The sequence below is a fragment of the Strongylocentrotus purpuratus genome, unplaced genomic scaffold (genome assembly GCF_000002235.5).
Source record: "Strongylocentrotus purpuratus isolate Spur 01 unplaced genomic scaffold, Spur_5.0 spur5_scaffold_16, whole genome shotgun sequence".
Lineage (NCBI taxonomy): Eukaryota > Metazoa > Echinodermata > Echinoidea > Camarodonta > Strongylocentrotidae > Strongylocentrotus > Strongylocentrotus purpuratus.
This window is the reverse complement of record NW_022145601.1, coordinates 3,412,420-3,431,696: the sequence shown is the minus strand read 5'-3', so window position 1 is coordinate 3,431,696 and position 19,277 is coordinate 3,412,420. Positions and strand designations below refer to the sequence as shown.

Here is a 19,277-nt window from a genome sequence, read left to right as displayed (position 1 = left end):
GTCTTCCATGGGGCCCTGAATGAACATATTTACATCGTTTATAACATTTATACAGAACAGTTACAAAAATAATACTCGTTTGCAAAATAAACATATATCATTAACCTAGTAAGCAGTAATGTCAATAGGAAAATATTAATTAAGTCGCAATTATGTGAATAAGTCATGTAAATATTACAGAACATGCACGTAGTGTATGTACGGCTGAGCCATTCACAAATTACAACTTTGTTTAAACAATCTCTTAAATGAATTGACAGAGGAAGCCGATCTCAACGAATTATCTAGCTTATTCCATTCAAATATGGAAGAAACAATTGGGCTACACTTATAACAATCAGTGTGAAATCTAGGCACACGTAAACATCCACTGTCTATTTGCCTTGTATAATGCTCATGTACACCATTAGGATTGATTAAGCCTACCTGAAGGTAAGAAGGTGCTAAGTTATGAACGCATTTATATATCATCATAACGCGACTTAACTCAAACCGCTTGTCTAGTGTCATCCATTTAAATAACTCGGTTCAATGATAAGTAGAGAAGACAGTAATTTTATTTCATAAAACAGGAATGAAACCTAGAAACAGGTATTAAATAAAAAGTGGTTTTACTCTGTCCTAAATTGATATTTCGAAATATACAGTAACTATAAATGAAAATCAGAATATGAATTTAAGGTCTACTTTTAACAGAAAAAAAGCAAAGCATGCACCGAGTAGAAAAGCAGATTTGCAATTGTTTTATAAATACTGTTGCACCATTTATTCACTTAGAATGCAATTTGTGACATTGTGGCACTAAATTCCTGGTAGGAAATCAGAGTGGTATAACTCCTATTTTACAAATATGAATGGCTTACCTGTGTTCAACACTTTTAGGTTGGGAGGATTGGTATATTGTTTAAAAAAATTGTGACAGCATACTCCATGGTCTGTATGGTACTATTGTATTCCATTTCAATGAAAAATGTAGAGGACATCTATACAGTATTTATCAACCACTGAAGATGATATGATAGGGTTCCATATGTATTACTGGGTTTGTTGTCAATCATTGAATTGATATGTTCATATCTAAAGAAGATATAAAATCTGCAGGTTATCAGCAAATGTGTGATGAATGTTATAAACCCAGTAAGTAATAATGAATGTACTTGCATGTACTTGTCTGCCAGATTGAAAGAAACTTTATTATATCAACTTTCAGAAAGACCACTCAATAAGGATCAATATTCAAAGTTAGTCAAGCGTATAATATCATTCATTATTATTTAATTATCTCACATAGACACGCGTGATGTAGCAGCGGGAAATATAAGAGCATATTACCATACGTTTCACATCTGGGTACTTGTACATGATAAATGTATAAGTGATACTTGAAATATAAGAAGAGGATAATTGATAATAATAACATCGACTGGCTCACATTTTGGTTGATATGAGACAATATTGCCCTCAACATAACCATATTGCCCTCGTCTTCGACCCGGCTAATATGATTATATTTGGGCAATATAGTTTCATATTCCCATTAAAGCCAGTCAAAATTATAAAAATATTTCATATATAAACAATATAAAATGTAACAAATTAGGTTAAAACTTACCTTTGATCACTGAGGGGACTTAGCTATTCAGTCGGTCGGTCTGTCAGTTGTTTGGTCTGACCTCCAAACCGTGGTATTGGAAACGTAATCAGTTCAAGGGCAGAGGGTGAAGATGCTGGGTTAAAAGGAGAATATATTTGATAACTCATGATGGATGCAGAAAACCCCCAACACAGCTCGTACAGGAAGCTATACTGGGATGATATGATTTTTAAATCGCATCTCTTCAAAAAATTACAGGCATCAGGTTAATGCATATTATTTTATTTTTTCTGTGATGAAACAACACAAATTAGTGTTAACTCTCCTTCTTCACCCCCTTCCCCCTATGAAAAAAAGACAATAAGAAAAATACAAAATATAAGATGAAGCCTGTCATCTTGTAAGTTGATACACCATCAGTAGCTCAAACATGACATGTTGGCAAAATGAATGTCTGTCACGCACATTAAAGAGCGAGGAACTTGTGTTTGATGCCTTACAATACCATCAACTGCCTAAAACCTTTCAAAGCAAGATCAGTCATGCGTTTATGAAAAAAATTGAGTGTTTGGGAACCCGTCATCTTTGGAGGGCCCTCCTAGCACCCCCACCACTTTGCGCACATTAGAAAATTATTTCCCAGCATAGTTTTGTCCATGGATCATTGTTATGTAAATGAAAATAGTTCATTTGTTTGCTAAAGATTGACCCCCTCCCCCTCGCCAGCCCAACTCCCAATCTATAACTTTTCTTTTGGAGCTAATTTCCTTACCACACATACCTCGTCAATTTGCTAAAAGCTCTCCACATCAGCTGCACAAACTCCTACATGGACATCAACCACTGGGGGTGCTAGTGGTCCCTCATCTCTTGCATATCCCAGCTGTCTATTCTACTGGTAAACTATGAAAAAATATGAAAAATATTTGTTTAATTTTTTTGCATTTGTTCAAACAAGCCACTTCATCTCACGGTTGGATATCCCTTATCTAAAGCAATTAAGAAGACCTTGAATAATTAAGTCTCAGTCTTGCAAACATGGGATGAAACAACCCAAATTAGTGCTAACTCCCCCCCCCCCCCCTCTCACAACGTGACGGACATGTGCGCTATACCAGAAGCCACTAGTACTATTATTATAAGCAACCCCCCCCCCCCCCAACAAAACAAAAAGCCCGTCATCCTCTAAGTCCAAGGCAAAAGGTACACCTTAAGTAGCTCAACCACAACTTTGGTGGCAAAATGAAATTATCATGCACAATAAAGAGGGAGGAATTTGTAGTGGACGTCTTCCCATACCATCAGCTTTATCTTTGTCTTTAAAGCAAATTAATTAAGAGCAGGCATGCGTTTATGAGCATAAAGCCGAGTGTATAAGAAGCCGCTCCAGCTTATGCTAGGTTGACCCCCCCCCCCCCCCCCTCCCATCCATTAGTACCTCAACAACATGCTAAAAGCTCTCCACGTCAAACTCCTACTTAGACATCAGCCACTGGGAGTGCTAGTGATGGTCCTCTCAGCCGGCTATTCTACTGGTAAAACCGGGAAGAAACATGAAAGGTATTTGCTTAATTTTTCTGCATTTGCTGAAATTAAGCCACTTCATCTCAATTCTCATGGTTGGATTTCCCTTTAAATTATTAGCAAGCACAAAATTGTTTATTCATGCAAGCATACCTGGCTTTACTATTCAAGTCTCAGTCTCGTATTTATAACATGAACATGGAAAGAGCTTACGAGGGGGTCATTTAATATTTCAATCTAGTACTAGGAGTACTTAAGTACTAACGTAGTTCTAGATCTAGACTCAACTCCTACGTCGCAATTGCCATTTTATGATTTGGCATTGTCATATCAACATTGACATTGAATTTTAACCAAAATGTGCCCTTGGCTAATTGGGCCTTGCCTTGGAGGCTTGGGCTGGTACTGCTTAATCAGTTAACATAGTTAATGTAAAATTATTATTAATGATATCTCCCCTGCCCTGGCCTTGGCTTCACTCTTCAGCGAATTCGCCTTGTGACTCGTGACATTGTTGTTACTGCATGTAACTGCTCCTGCACTTATACATGTTCAAGCTTATCTAAGATACTGTGTTACTTAATACTTAGTAGCACTCTGTTGATAGTACTAGTAGTACTACTACTACTAGTAGTAGTAGGCGAGTACTACGTACTACTAGATCTGCATACTAGTAGTAGTAGTAGACCGACAATACAACTCACGCAGAAAACAGTGCGTGGGACCGTAATGACCTATCTCGCCATTTCGTAACTTGATATCCGTTCAGAATATGAGTTTGTTTATACTGCTACAGACGATATTATTGAACGATGCATTACATTGTTTTAAAATAAGTGAAAATAATTACCTAGGGCGGTCAGATTCCTCTAACAATTCCGCCAGAAGCACCGGCATCTGTGACAAAGGCTTCGCGGAGCCGGTTCGTGTACGATTATCAATAGCAGACTACATTTGCGCGTAAGAGACCACTAGCGCACTTCGTGAAAACGGTGTTTGCCAGTTGTACCGCTTGTGATACCTTTCGTGACGTCACGTGTGACGTAATTAAGTAAGATTAGACTTTGAAAATTACTGAAGTTGTAGACATTTATATACATTGCTCAAAAACGGTCAAAACTCGAAATTTAAAATTTCAACGATTTTGGCCACGAGGCCACTTCGTGAAAACGGTGACGATTATATATAAAGGAGAGATAGAGGAGAGATAGAGCGGGGATAGATCGATATCTCTATCTCTCCTCTATCTCTCCTTTATCTCTCCTCTCTCTCCATCCATCTACCCTGCTCTATATCTCCTTTATCTCCATCTATCTATCCCTGCTCTATCTCTCCTCTATCTCTCATTCATCTCTCCCCTCTCTCCTTTATCTCTCCTATCTCTCTCTCTCCATCCATCTACCCTGCTCTATATCTCCTTTATCTCCATCTATCTATCCCTGCTCTATCTCTCCTTTATTTCTCATTCATCTCTCCTCTATCTCTACCCTAACTCTCCTCTATCTCTCAATCTATCTCCATCCATCTATTCCTGATCTATCTCTCCTCTATCTCCCCTCTATCTGTCCTCTATCTCCATCTATCCAACTCTACCCTATCTGTCCTTTTTCTGATTGTATCTCTCCTCTCTCTCCAACCATCTATCTCTACCCTATTTCTCATACCGGGGGAAATAGATAAAAGGGGAGTAGGCAGAGAGGGAGTGCAGAGAAAGAAAAAGGAAAGAGAACGGGAAAGAGAGAATTAGAAGAAAGAGAGGGAGAGACAGAAGGGTTATATTGAGAGGGTAGGAGAAAGAGAGAGTGAGAGAAAGAATGGGGGAGAGTGAGAGAGAGATAAGAGAAGGGGAAAACCTAGAAAGTTTGAAAGAGAGAGAGGGCTAGAGAGAGATAATACATTTCAAAAATTGGGGAAAAAGCCTGGAATTAAGAATACTTCGCCATACATGTACCTCCACCCAGAAAATGTCGATCGTGGTCATGAGCGCGAGCAAGTGTTACGGTGTTGGTATATTATACGGTGTAAAGCGCACGTGCGGAGCAGTGCTCTGAGCTGGGTGCAACTTTAAAAAGCGCCCTCTCCTGACGAAATACGAATAACCGTGTTTTTCGATAAACCTTGTTTTTCGATAACCCTTGTTTATCGATAAACCTTGTTTATCGTCGATAAACCTTGTTTATCGAGGGAAACTGTGTTTATCAGTCGATATACAGAGTTTCTCACGATAAACAAGGTTTATCGCTCGATAAACCTTGTTTTTCGCTCGATAAACCTTGTTTATCGGCGATAAACAAGGTTTTTCGGGGTTATTGGGCATATGGCGCGCCATAAACGTACGCATATGGACACTAAAGATTAAAATACAAGTTCCTAAACCAGGTTTGTAAATAACAAAAGGAGGTTTGGCGAAACAAAAGGAGGTTTGAGGTCAAACCTTGGTCTGAGCTCAAACCTTGCTTTGTGAATTCGGGCCATTGTCTTTCAATTGTCAAGGAAGACAAAACACAGTACAATGAGATACGTGTACCAGAAAGTAACAGAGACAAAATGTTACCAAGGAAGGAGATTAGACGAAGACTATACAGAACAATAATAACGGTGAACATGAAGTGATAGAAGAAGAAAGAGAGTAGCGAATTAACAGCTAGGGGTCTGTATAGAGTACCAAAGTACAGCTGTATAGGTCAATTACAAATTTAAAAAATATATATCAACAGCATCAACATAGGATGGAACAGAGAAAGATCGGTGATAGGCTTTTACATAAATCGACCAGATTTATTTTCATATTCTAAGATCTAGACAATTTCTGTATTGAATAAAAAGTAAAATCAACTTGGGTACAGAACTAGTGTTCGACTAGCCCTTTTTCTATTGCTCTCGCTCACCCCCCTCCCCCACACTGCTTTCCCCTCTCTCTCTTGCTTACACTCCACTTCTTTCCCTCTCTATATATATATATCTATCTCTCCCCCACCTCCTCTCTATTTCGATTCCCCTCCCCCACATTTTACCCCATCTCATATACGAAGAGACTTTCATCATAACTTGGTATTCTGGACCAGTATGTTACAGAATGTCTCCCTCATGTTGCAAAGAATTCAGATCCATCAGATAGAAAATAAATTTGGAACTTTCACCATCATCAAAATATAAACATAATTGTAATAATAATATTTTTTTTATAAAGACAGACAACAAAGAACTTGGAAAGATGCAAGAATATACAATACAGAAAAGATTGTAAACAATGATACTATTCATATCGTTTACACTTTTATTAATTCATGAGTCACCTGTAAACGCATGCATACTCCATATGCGGAATATATCAATTACAAGTATCACTTTGATGTGACTACACGTACATTCTTGTACAGCATGATTTTTAAAAATTTAACATTTTAAAACTCTTTTGAATTCAATTCACTGCGTGGTGATTCATTTTGCGAAACAAATAACACAGGCCCAATTAATGAAGAAAAAAAAAACATACACAAAAACAAAATCATGAACATGTTGAATGTCGCCAATTATCTTTATCTCCATATAAATCCCAAGAAAGACATTTATAATCCTTAGTATTTGATTACAACTACATCCACACATGATTATAGATTTTCAAAAATGCAGCATTTGATGCCAGATAAAAAGGACAAAATTCAACCTCTTATTGAACAAATCCATATTAAATGATATTTCTGAACTCAATCTTTAATAAAGTATATAATAATGATAATTGAAAACTGAGAAGAAAAAATATTCCTTAAAACTTATTAATATACATCACACACCATTTATCCATCAGTACTGTACATGTATATAAACAGTGTATTCTTTATCTTCGAGATATAAAACATAGAAAATTTCCTTTTCAGACACTTTCAGTAAGTACTCACAATATCTATCATAAAATAAAATCTGACTCTTCACTGCACACATATTATTGAGTTGACAAACAAGTATTTTCAGCATTTCATCTACATTATTGCAGAAGTTTGACCCAAATCGCATGTTATTTCATGAGTCACACACAAATAAGGCTGGAATGATGAGATGGTGAAAGACTTGTGAGCTATCAAGTTAATCAAGGCAGTTAGGTGACTCCTCCAGAATCTGAATAGTGTCATTTTATTTCACGATTGCAATCTCTCCAATCTCCCGAAAGATACATGTGTATATTCTTTGGCAGAAGTTTGTATAACCTACCTTATGTCTTTTACAACAACAATTTTTTGTTAAAGAAATCATATTTCAAGTAGTTGATCGTTGTTTCTGAATGGTTCATCTTTATGAATTTGATTTCCAGCAGAACAATTGTTACTTTTTCTGACCACCAACCCCCTCCAACCCCCCCCCCCCCCCCCCCAGTAAAAAAATCCTGAGTACATAATATACTTAAATTCACTAGTGGAACTATCTGAGTGACAGATCCGTGACTGCAACATCTATACTAGAACATTCAGGAAGGCCATTGATAGATTCTACTAAACACCGCCGCGCCCTCTCTCTCATCGGAGCCTTCCCATTGTGTCAATATTTATCTCTACATCAAGTATTTGTAACATGTGGATCACCTGATGATCATTATAGTCGCACAGAAAATAGAAATAAGCACACAGGTATTCTCAAGTCAACTTTCAAAAATTTGAAACCAAGAAAAAAGTACACCCGTGTTGCAATCAATTGTTTTGTAATGATCAATGTGCATGAAATGATCACATGCCAATGGATTAAAAATAACAATCTTGAACATCATATACAGTTTTGGGAAGCCTTCAAAAGTTTTAGTTGAATTTCTTTGATTTTAGATGAATAAAAGCAAGATACTAGTAATACTTGGGACGTAGTAAATCTCTTACTCCTCAAGAGAAATCTTAAAATGATGAGAGGTAGAAAATGATTATTTACAATCCTGAGATGTAAATTCTAACAATGGGTAACCTGTGTCTACCCTAAAGTCTACATGCATCCTGTCTCTAAGGGAAGCACTGGGATAAATGTAACAGGTGCACTCGAAATGGAAGGGGTTCTAACATAGGGGAGTGTATATAGCTGTTATATAACATTTGTTGCAGATATTTACACTGCAATTCACCGGAAATCATACATAGAATACCAAATGATCTCGACCATAAATCATTTGATATAAGAAGAGGGACATGAGACTATACATTCAACACGTTTCTTTTCAATTTCCTCTTTGTTACCAAAACTGTACATGAGCTGAAATCCTCACTTCACCTTAAAAATGTCATACCTACATGTAGGCCTACACAATAACAAGACCATGACATCCGATAATACTAGCTGACTTTGGTCCAATCTTATTTCAACTTCTATCAAATAGTGATGTTGAATTCACTGTTTGACAACTGTTCATATAGGCATAGTAAATTTACGTTTTGCATATCAACTGTCTACTTATAATGACAACTACTAAATTTGCAATTATGATTTTTTTTTTTTTGACTAAATCAAAGCAAGAAATATCTTCATGTTATACCAAATATGTATAGCTTCAGGTGCATCATAATTGTAAGGAAGAGAACTTCTGGGGATTAAAAGATCACATGTTACATGTATAAGAACTGAATGTTTGCAAACAAGAAATTAAATCAATCTCTGAATGGATTTAAGGATGTTATACATGCCCTAAGAACAGAAACCCCCTCTCATGCAAGCATTTCTTTGTTCTTTACTAGACATTAACTGGAGAGAAGTTTTTACACTGTCGCTCATAAAGTTGGAAAGTTGGAGTTTCCATAAATAAAAAAATAAAAAAATTAAATGCAATAAATTTTCAATAATTGATTGCAGTTTACCCCGGTCCCCAACATAAACAATTCCTCTGGACGGCCATGCATTAAGGCTCAAGGCATGGGTACACAGAGAATTTGTTTATGTTGGGAACCGGGGTAAAATGCAATAAATTATTGAAAATTTATTGCATGTTCTTTGTTTTTTTTAATTTATGGAAACTGCCCCCTTCCCTAGCCCCCGCTGCGTAAATTGTGGTAAAACTAAAATATTCCAACTTTATGAGCGACAGTGTACATGTAAATATGATGCATACACTTGACAAAAACTATTTTTATAGCTGGATTTGCATGCATTCAAGTAAGTCTTAGACTTTAACATGCAACTGCACATACAGTGTACATTATAGAGGGTCATTTTAATATAATATACAAATATTTGAGTTTGATATCCCCTCTGTCATACATAACAAATCTGAATACCTAATTCTCTGAAAATTCAACTAAGAAATATTATTTGGTCCGAAGCATATATTTGCAATAAAAAAAAGTGCATTAATTATGTATTTAAGATATATAACAAAGCATCATAATGATGTACTTTGTACATGTTGAAGTGGTGCTTCCAGGCAGTAGTATTTGTACAACTGATAAGTATCGTTGATTAAATACAGCGATAACAGATTAATTCCCTATATTTTTGCACGGCAATATTTACAGGCAGCTTATAAAATACAAGGTGAATAAAACACGTTTTGGCAAAAAGGAAATTGAGCGAATAAGATTATTAGTACATATCACTAATTCAATGAGCAGCTAGGATGGATTTGTAAGCACACTCTATATTAAAATACATACAGTTAACAAGTACATTATTCATACCTATACCAAATTACCAGATTTTGTCATTTTATAAGTATCTGAAAAAATTGATTTGTCACAATGTTTATTGAGAATGTGACATATTAAAGCTTATATCTAAAAGTTTTCAGCAAAGGCCCCAATTCAAACAATCCACCTTTCATTTTTGAGCTATGAAAAACACATCAAATTTACAAGGGTGATGAATAATTATTATACTCTGTATTATCTATAAACATACAATGTACTTTTTTTCAACAAACATGAATAAGAAATAGAATTCATCTGTCTTCGTCCTTTTTTTTATTTATATATATTTACATTATATGTAGAAAATATATTATTCTCTTAAAGTTAATTCATGACTAATGAGCTATAAATAATTTCTGCTCTCTAAAATATGAATTGAAGACAAATATTCAATAGCTTCCATGTCTATGAAATGCATAGATTGATACATGCCAATTTAGGCAAGAAATCAGTAAATATTTGCAAAAATCATTTTGAGAATAGTGCATGGTATTTTAGCATAGAATTATTATATAATAAGTAGATTTATCTATAAAACATTTAACATCGGTTCTATTTAACCATTTATACACAACAAATTTGATCAGGATCCATACCACAATATTTTATAAATATAAAAAGGCCGAATAATTTACATGCACATGCACCAACCAATACAACACATAGATCTTTTGACAATCAGTTACTTTTCCATTTCATACACATGAACTTCTTCAAAGCAATAAAGATATTCATGAAGAAGATAACAGAAAGCATGAAAAGAGATTCAAACCATAGCTCAAGGAAGGGTGAACAGCAATATTTCAGTATTCAAGCTCTAATTTACCGGTATTCACGTTACCTCTATAATCTTAACTCCCCATTTCCTGGAGGTGAACGTTTGATATTAGTAGTAGCCTGTCATGATCTCTCTACACACTTGTTGTCTGATCTCTCTGAGTTTCCTCTTCTTGAGGCACGTCTCCTCGATGCAACAAAGTTACGTGTACATCTGGCTCATCATCACTGCAGCATAGAGAAAGAAAAGATATCTAGATCTGAATTATTAAGCCCACTTGACACTATTACTGATTATGATTTCTGATATGTCTACTGTAGTAATTTGTATTATCATGTTTCTATACCAAAGCTGAACACACTTTAAATTTATACTCCTTTTCAGTCTATCATTTTCTACATATAGGATGTAGAAATTGAAAATAACACATGCCTATGACACAAAGCTATTTCTCAATAAAATTCATTTGATATATTTCTAGTTTTGGAAAGTGTGCAACACTCTCTAACAATAAATTCTCCCAACTAATTTTTGAGTTTTCTAAACCGCTTTTCCATGAAGATAATAATACTACTAATAATAATTAAACATTTTTATATAGCGCATAACACATAGGCAAAATTGCATGTCTCTATGCACTTTAAGAAAAGAAAAGAAAATTGCACTTGGTTCATGATTCTGATTATTTATGTAATGGTGAAGAGATATGTTTCAGAGAATTGAAAAAGGTTTTATAGGATCCTGTGCTTTTCAGACATAAAACAGTTTTTTTTTCAAATCTTTCAACACTTAAGTATTGGAATTGTATATACATGTAGCGCCAATTCATTGCTTTGTGATGATTTACATTCACCTAAGATATAATTAAACCATAATAATATAGTTGGGAGAATTCAGGAATCGATCAGATAAGTTTTTCCCCATTTTTATCATTAATAACGGTCTGTTTTCACTCAAACTTTCAGATTATCATTGAAGTCATATACCTTAGCTCCATTTTCTCTCATCTGAACAACGTTCCCAAGTCCATTTAAAGTGTACCAATCACCAAAATATGTTTTACTCTTGCTGTTAGGGGTTCCACACTTCCATGCCGCTATACTACATTTAAAATAATAATGAGCTTCTTAATACCACTTCTGCAAAGAGATAATTGCAGTTTCAATACACTCTCAGTAATCAGTAAAACGTCTTGTTGAGTAGACTAGTAGACACACACGGAGGCACTAACATTATAAACGGTTCCGTGTCAGCTCTGCAAACTGGGTTTTGTATTATCCTTTATTTTCTTCATACTCCTTATATGTTTTCCTACAAGTATAGTATGCAAGGCAAATTATTTTGGGGGCAGAATATATATATATATATTCTAGGCTTACACAATTTTTTTTTCTTCAGGTGAATATGGTACACTTTAAAATCTAACAGGCACAAATTCATAAACGTTCATTTTAATTTCATTTTAAAATATAAAATACTTTTCCTTACTAACTTTTGTTGTAACTTAATAACAGTCATCTTATGAGAAATTACAAAAAGCTGACATTCTCTTACCCATTTTCATTAGAATGATCTTCTTCCCCTTGACCTCCACCTCCTCTAGATGGATTTTGAGGTGGATTTGGAGGTGGATTTGGAGGTGGATTTGGAGGTGGATTTGGCAGTTGACCTCTAGGTGGACATGCAGCACGACATGCAGCACGACATGCAGCACATGACCTACATATTTGTTCTGTAGAATTATGCCAATGTACAGCGCATCCAAAAAGAAAAAAAATGAAACCCCAAATGAAAGGATTATTGTGAACAAACTATGAGCTGCATTAACATACTTCCTTGCTTTGCATGAAATAGAAGGAATATATGGTTTCAAATTATAAATTGATACCATCAATAAATACATGGTTCACTATAAAGCAGCATTGTATTGAAAATGTCATGTCAAAATCCATTTGTGCCAGATTTTGGTAAAATCATGGAAACGTTTAATAGGATCATACACGAACACAACAAAACATGACCTGAAGAAAACACAAACATTAGAACCAACTGACTTAATGTTTGTGCTTCTTTGTAATGCCATCAACATAAATAAACGTTAGTGGAGATATTGTGGATTGTGGGGGAAAAATTGCATATTTTGCACTAAAATGGGTCTATGATTGTTATGGACAGTTATTTTTCATTTTTGAAAAAATAGCCAACATGTTTTTCGACATACTATTTTAAGGTAACCCAGCCAGAAAATTGAGCAGAGAGGTCCCCTTTTAACACGTTGATACTGAACAACCTTTTACAACATTCCATGTCTCAAAAACCTGCTTGCCCAGCCTGGGTACAGTGATTTGGCAAGTTAAAGTGTCATGAATGTGTCCATATGTTGTAGTTCTACAATTCACAACACTTCATTTTGTGGGCATTGAATTTTTGTTGGAATTTATTTATTTACGGTAAAACTCACATCAGCCTAAAAATATAGCTTTTACATTGATAAAAGCTCAGAACCTGCAAACATTCACTGCTTTCCAAAATTGCCCTTCATGAAGCACTAGCCAATATGCATCAAGAGTACATGTATATTGATTACCATGATGGAAAGAAAATGTATGTATCAGAGGTCATAATTCTTTATTTGCAATGCCGTGTTTGCAAAGTAATTTTAAGTGATTGGATTGCTCTGATTTGTGTAAAGTAATACGCAAGGTACAATGTACATCTACAAGTGCATAATTATATAGGCTTACATGTCACAGGTACTTTGGTAAACACTTCCCAAAGGAAAGACTCATTCTATCTATTCAATAGTTTGATTGTCTTGATTCAGTTTAACCCTATTAGGGTTGAAGACAAAGTTTGAAATCTTATATTTTTTAATATAAACAAAATTGGGGTGGAGGCAGAGAAAAGCTTGTCTTTTTCCCTGGAATTGAAAACACATTTATCCTCACTGTCATTATGAAGTTTGATGTGAAGTTACAATCTTTACACTTTTATGAAACAGGAGGATATGGTATACTACAACTACTACTACTACTACTACTACTACTACTACTACTACTACTGCTGCTACTGCTACTACTACTACTACTACTACTACTACTGCTGCTGCTACTGCTACTGCTACTACTTCTACTACTACTACTACTACTACTACTGATACTGCTAGTACTACTGCTGCTACTGCTACCAAGGGTGTCGATTTGTATCCGTGGGTGGGGGGGGGGGTGATAGGTGCCAAAATATTTTCGGCAATGGATCAAAGCAACCAAAGTGGTAGAAGCGTGTGGCAAGTTGGACCCCTCCCAAGCGCGTAGCCAGGATTTAAATTTAGGGGGGCGGTAGTGAGCACGCGAAGCGCGGTTCCTAGGGGGTTCGGTGCAGGGAGGGGGAGTCCCCCCCCCCCCCCCCCCGCGCAAAGCGCGGAAGCTTTGACGTTTCACTAAATTATTAGAGAAAGAAGACGATTTGTTGGACCGTCCTCGACTCTTAATCCTTGTTTGAATCAAATTCCCCTTCCTCCGCGCGTAGCGCGGTAGCTCTGACGTTTCATTAGATTTTTAAAGAAAGAAGACGATTCTATGTACCATTCTCGACTCTTAATCCTTGTTTGAATCAAGTTCCCCTTCCCCCGCGCGTAGCGCGGAAGCTCTGACGTTTCATTAGATTATTAAAGAAAGAAGACGATTCTATGTACCATTCTCGACTCTTAATCCTTGTTTGAATCAAGTTCCCCTTCCCCGCGCGTAGCGCGGAAGCTCTGACGTTTCATTAGATTATTAAAGAAAGAAGACGATTCGATGTACCATTCTCGACTCTTAATCCTTGTTTGAATCAAGTTCCCCTTCCCCACGCGTAGCGCGGAAGCTCTGACGTTTCATTAGATTATTAAAGAAAGAAGACGATTCGATGTACCATTCTCGACTCTTAATCCTTGTTTGAATCAAGTTCCCCTTCCCCGCGCGTAGCGCGGAAGCTCTGACGTTTCATTAGATTATTAAAGAAAGAAGACGATTCGATGTACCATTCTCGACTCTTAATCCTTGTCTGAATTCATTTTTGCCCATTCCTGCGCGAAGCGCGGAAGCGTTCACATTTGATTACATTATTAGAGAAAGAAGACGATTTGTTGTATCGTGTCCTTCATGAATTCAGTCTCCCCCCTACCGCGCGAAGCGCGGAAGCTTTAATGTTTCAATAAATTATCACTCTTAATCCTTGTCTGTATTCATTTTCGCCCATTTCGCGCGTAGCGCGGAAGCTTTCACGTTTCATTAAATTATTAGTAAAAGAAGACGATTAGTTGTATCGTGTACTTTGACGTTTCATTTTTTAATATTACTCTTAATCCACGTCTGAATTCAGTTGCCCCCCTAACAGCTTTGCCCTGTTCGCTAAATTATTAGAGAAAGAGGACGATTCGTTGTACTGTTCTCTATATTAATCCTTGTCTGAATTCAGTTTCCCCACTGAAAATAAGTTGTGTCACAAATAAGTTGTGACATAATAATCTTTCTCCAAAAAATAAAAATGTTTTAGGAAATATCAGGAAATAAAATGAGTGAAAAAATTTAAAATAAAGATACAATGACGTGAATTTTAAAAAGGGTGAACGGAAACAACATAACAACTAGTGAACTATTTTATAAGTCATACTAATGTCCGAAAATCTTTCTCCTTCTCTCCAATCTCATCACGAAATCGTCACAGAGTTCATCTATGTTTACACTGTCCAGGATTGTCTGATGTGCATTGCAGATTGCTACTTTTGTGCTTCGCGCTTAACATTTAGCTCGTTGCTTTTGATGCTGCGTCTTTGCATTTGGCGCACTGCATTTTTATGATGCTGTTGATTGAACAAATTGAATAAATTCATCAATTCCTGATGAAGCCGTATGAGCGAGAATTCAATTTATTCTTGTCTCATATACGGTTGTCTCATTTACTTCGTATATATGTATGTATTATGAAAATGAGATAGCAAAATGTGTATATTGATGGTCATCTTGCGAGTAATAACCATTAACTACTCTCATCGGACTCTCATCATTAATTTTTCTCTTCATTTTTTAAATATTTTTTATGGTGAATTATTGGGGGGGATGATTGTACAGGCCACCCCCCCCCCCCCCCTGAAATATTGGGGGGGGGATATATCCCCCCCCCCCCCCATCCCCCCCGGGATCGACACCCATGACTGCTACTATTATTACTACTACTGCTACTACTATTATTATTACTACTGCTACTGCTACTACTACTACTACTACAACTACTACTACTACTGCTGATACTGCTACTATTATTACTACTGCTACTACTACTGCTACTGCTACTACTGCTACTGCTACTATACTACTACTACTACTACTACTTTTACTACTTCTAATACTAATAGTATTACTACTAATTATGATTAATATATTTGTACAGCACATTTTCCAGAGGGGGGATACAAGGATTATCTTTTAGTCTAAGGACAAATTAAAAATTGTAGTGGTATGTTTTTAGATGTTTTTTGAAGAAGTCAAATTAAAAACAGAAACTTTTTCTCAGAAATGCTGGGAGTTTCTGTTCCATAGGTATGATTAAAAAGTCTGCTTCATATAATCTATGATCAATATTTGCAGACTCGTTAAGAGTGAAAGATAGCAGTATCTATAGTCTGCACATGTATCCTGGTATGTAAACAGGTATTATTACAATCAACTATAAAGGTGATGACGATGATAAATGGCAAGACTTGTCAACTGCAGTAGTAAACCATGTTCTTATCTTCTGAAATGTTTATTCAAAATGCGAATGAGATCTGGAGTTTTTTGGTGGTGGAGCTTTGCAAGCTTGAAAAACCAATATTTAAAAAAATATTTAAAAATCTATGAAACAAAGACAGAAGTTAACATATCAAAATATGAGATGTATGCAGGACTGCACACCAACAGGAATACACTTGTATTTCGATGTCATGGGCCCTTTAACCACGTAATCACTTTACAATCTTACCTCTTTTGCAGATGTAAATACAGAGCAGTAAAATCACGACAAGCGAGAAAATGAATAAGACCATAAACGCATAGTAACGATCTTTGTATGGCTCCTCAAATGTACTCTCCTGTGGATCCCCTGGAATGGAAAATGTAACAAATTATGAACAAAATGGCCTTTTCTTTTGAGTAAAATTTCTATGCACACAATATTTGAATTATATTCATTTCAGTTTATTGATAACAATCACTGTAATCCAGTCCAAAAACAAATGTTACATAATTTATTTACTTAGGGTACAATACATTGATCAAAATTGACAAGGAACAGAAAATAAAAATAGAAGTAAAGATTTTTAAAGAAGTATTTCAGTTCAAATTGATAATGAATAGAAATTATAAGTGAAAATATAACATTCAATACATACTATCTTGATTACGCTTAAAAGTACATACATTATTAAACTCAGATATCCACTGCATTTCACAAAGCTACCTGAGCCTCGTTCATTATCCGATTGTGACTAAACCTGCAGTTCATATATTCACTAATGCGCCCACAAACATGAATTATTAGTATGAAGTAGAATCCTACAGGAATGTTTTTCACTTAAAATGGATGAACTTTAGATTATATTCCCATTATGCCGAAAATCTTGTCAAACAATGTCACTTTTACAAGAAAAGGCGCAGATGTCATTTTTGTAACGAAAGATAGCATTTCAAGGCTTGTGAATAAAAGGTGCTAACATTAGGCAATTCTCACTATTTTACTGGTTTTTGGAATGGATACAGCTCACTAAAATAGAGACAAGTATTTTGTGTTGGTTGTATATTTTGTTTAGTAAGAATTGCGCAGTTGGACGTACATGTGCACTGCAGACAAGGGCACTCTAGGCTCTAGCCATACTAGATAGACTTACCTGGAGTGTCAACTGTGGATTCTTCAGTATCTGTAGTTGGACCATGTGTAGTTGGAACCTGTGTAGTAGGAACATGTGTAGTAGGGGTAGAAGTAGACTCTATCCATGGGCAATCAGTAGGAGCATGGGATGGTGGATCATCCGGTATTCTACAGACCGTATCGTTGGTATGGCTGCAAAGGGTCACTATAGTGTTATTCGTTCCCTCACATTCTGCGCACGGTAGGCATTCACAGCAGTTATTCACATCAGGCATGAAATGAACATCGCGGCAGACTTGGCAACTGAGAAGTTTGTAGAATAAGGATAAAGTCGAATATGGAATAATAATAATAATAATAATAATAATAATAATAATAATAATAATAATAAAAATAATAATCGTAATAATAATCATAATATTAATCATAATAATAATAATAATAATAATAATAATAATCATAATAATAATAATAATAATAATCATAATAATAATAATAATAATAATAACAATAACAATAATAATAATAATTACTATTACTGCAATCGTATTGGAGCGATATGCATGAATATTGACGACCGTGCTTTCATGTGACAGAAGAAAGAATATCTCTCGGACTATCCATATAGAACATTTTGTTAGAAGTCTGTAGCGCCTAGGATAGTGGAGATAAGCAGGCGCGGATCGACGGGGCCGAGGGCCTTGCCCCCCCCCCCCCCCCACAAACATAAAAGAGGGAGAGGATAGGGAAGGAAAGGGAAAGAGGAGAGTTGAGATAAGAAAATAAGAGAGGAAGATGAAAGGTAGGGGAGTTTTTCCCGCCAACAAGGTGTGGATCGGGGGCGAAAGGCCCTTGCCTCCCCCTCAGCAAAAGACGGAGAGAGAAAAAGAGAGAGAGAGAAGCAAAAGAAGGGAAAGGGAAAGAAGAGAGAGAGAGAGAGAGAGGGAAAGAAAATAAAGAGGAAGAAGAAAAGAAAAAGGGGAAAGAAGGAAAGATCAGTTGCATTTTTTATCGCTTCTTCTATCATTGTACAACTAGCATTGTACAAATGAATTTATATATTTATTTATTTATTCCTGTTTGATTTCAAAAATATGAAAACTCGGTCAGTTGTGTGGAGTATATTTTTCTTTGCTGAAAATGGCATATCTTGAAGTATCTAAATGTAAAAAAAAGAGTATAGGGATTGCCAAGCACGATGGATCTACGGGCACATTTTCAGAACTTTAAAGAACTATTTACATCCTGCTATTGGAGCGTGGAATTTAATTGGGGTGTGTCCAATGGTAAGGTTTAAGTACTGTAACATTTTGAGACAAAATGAAATTAGTATAAGAAGTGTATGGCTCTTTACAGTATCATACCTATTTTTCGTCATAAAGTAGCCTGGACAGCATTTCCCATTTACAGGACAATGTACTTCATTTTCTGATGTGCAATGTTTTTGCACAACTTCAGCCGGACAATCGTAAAGACACTGTTGAAGAATTACAATCATATTTCATAGAATTATCATATTTTACAATATCTTGGAATAATCCTTGTACATCTCAATATATTATGTACTAAAAATGGATGTCCCCTTTGTTAAAACTAGCTCTATGCCAATGAGAGAACTCATTGGGTTTATAAAATCATACAAACACATTAATCTAATATACGATACAAGAAGATGACCATAATATGTTATAAAAATTAAATGAAACAATATAAACACAATATGGACGGTGCATGTACAGATATACTTTTGTTATTTTACTCAGAGAAGTTTAATATGGTAAAGTTCGTTTACTCTGATTTTGTTTAATGCTCACTGTAATGAAAAAACCTATCTTTAGTATTGCCC

The 19,277-nt window shown here is 35.6% G+C and overlaps 1 long non-coding RNA gene across 3 annotated transcripts; it reads right to left on the bottom strand.

Annotated features, from left to right (window-relative positions):
• Positions 1 to 1,611: 1,611 nt before the first annotated feature.
• On the bottom strand, positions 1,612 to 4,151 carry LOC105439208. Of its 3 annotated transcripts, none has more exons than XR_004064312.1 (4): positions 3,969 to 4,151; positions 3,033 to 3,126; positions 2,376 to 2,497; positions 1,612 to 1,727 (listed from the first exon to the last, which is right to left on the bottom strand). It is a non-coding gene; the product is annotated as an uncharacterized LOC105439208 (long non-coding RNA). The 3 variants fall into 3 exon arrangements; XR_004064313.1 differs by having other exon boundaries at positions 3,033 to 3,123; XR_004064311.1 differs by lacking the exon at positions 3,969 to 4,151 and having other exon boundaries at positions 3,033 to 3,363.
• Between the last annotated feature and the right edge of the window lie 15,126 nt (positions 4,152 to 19,277).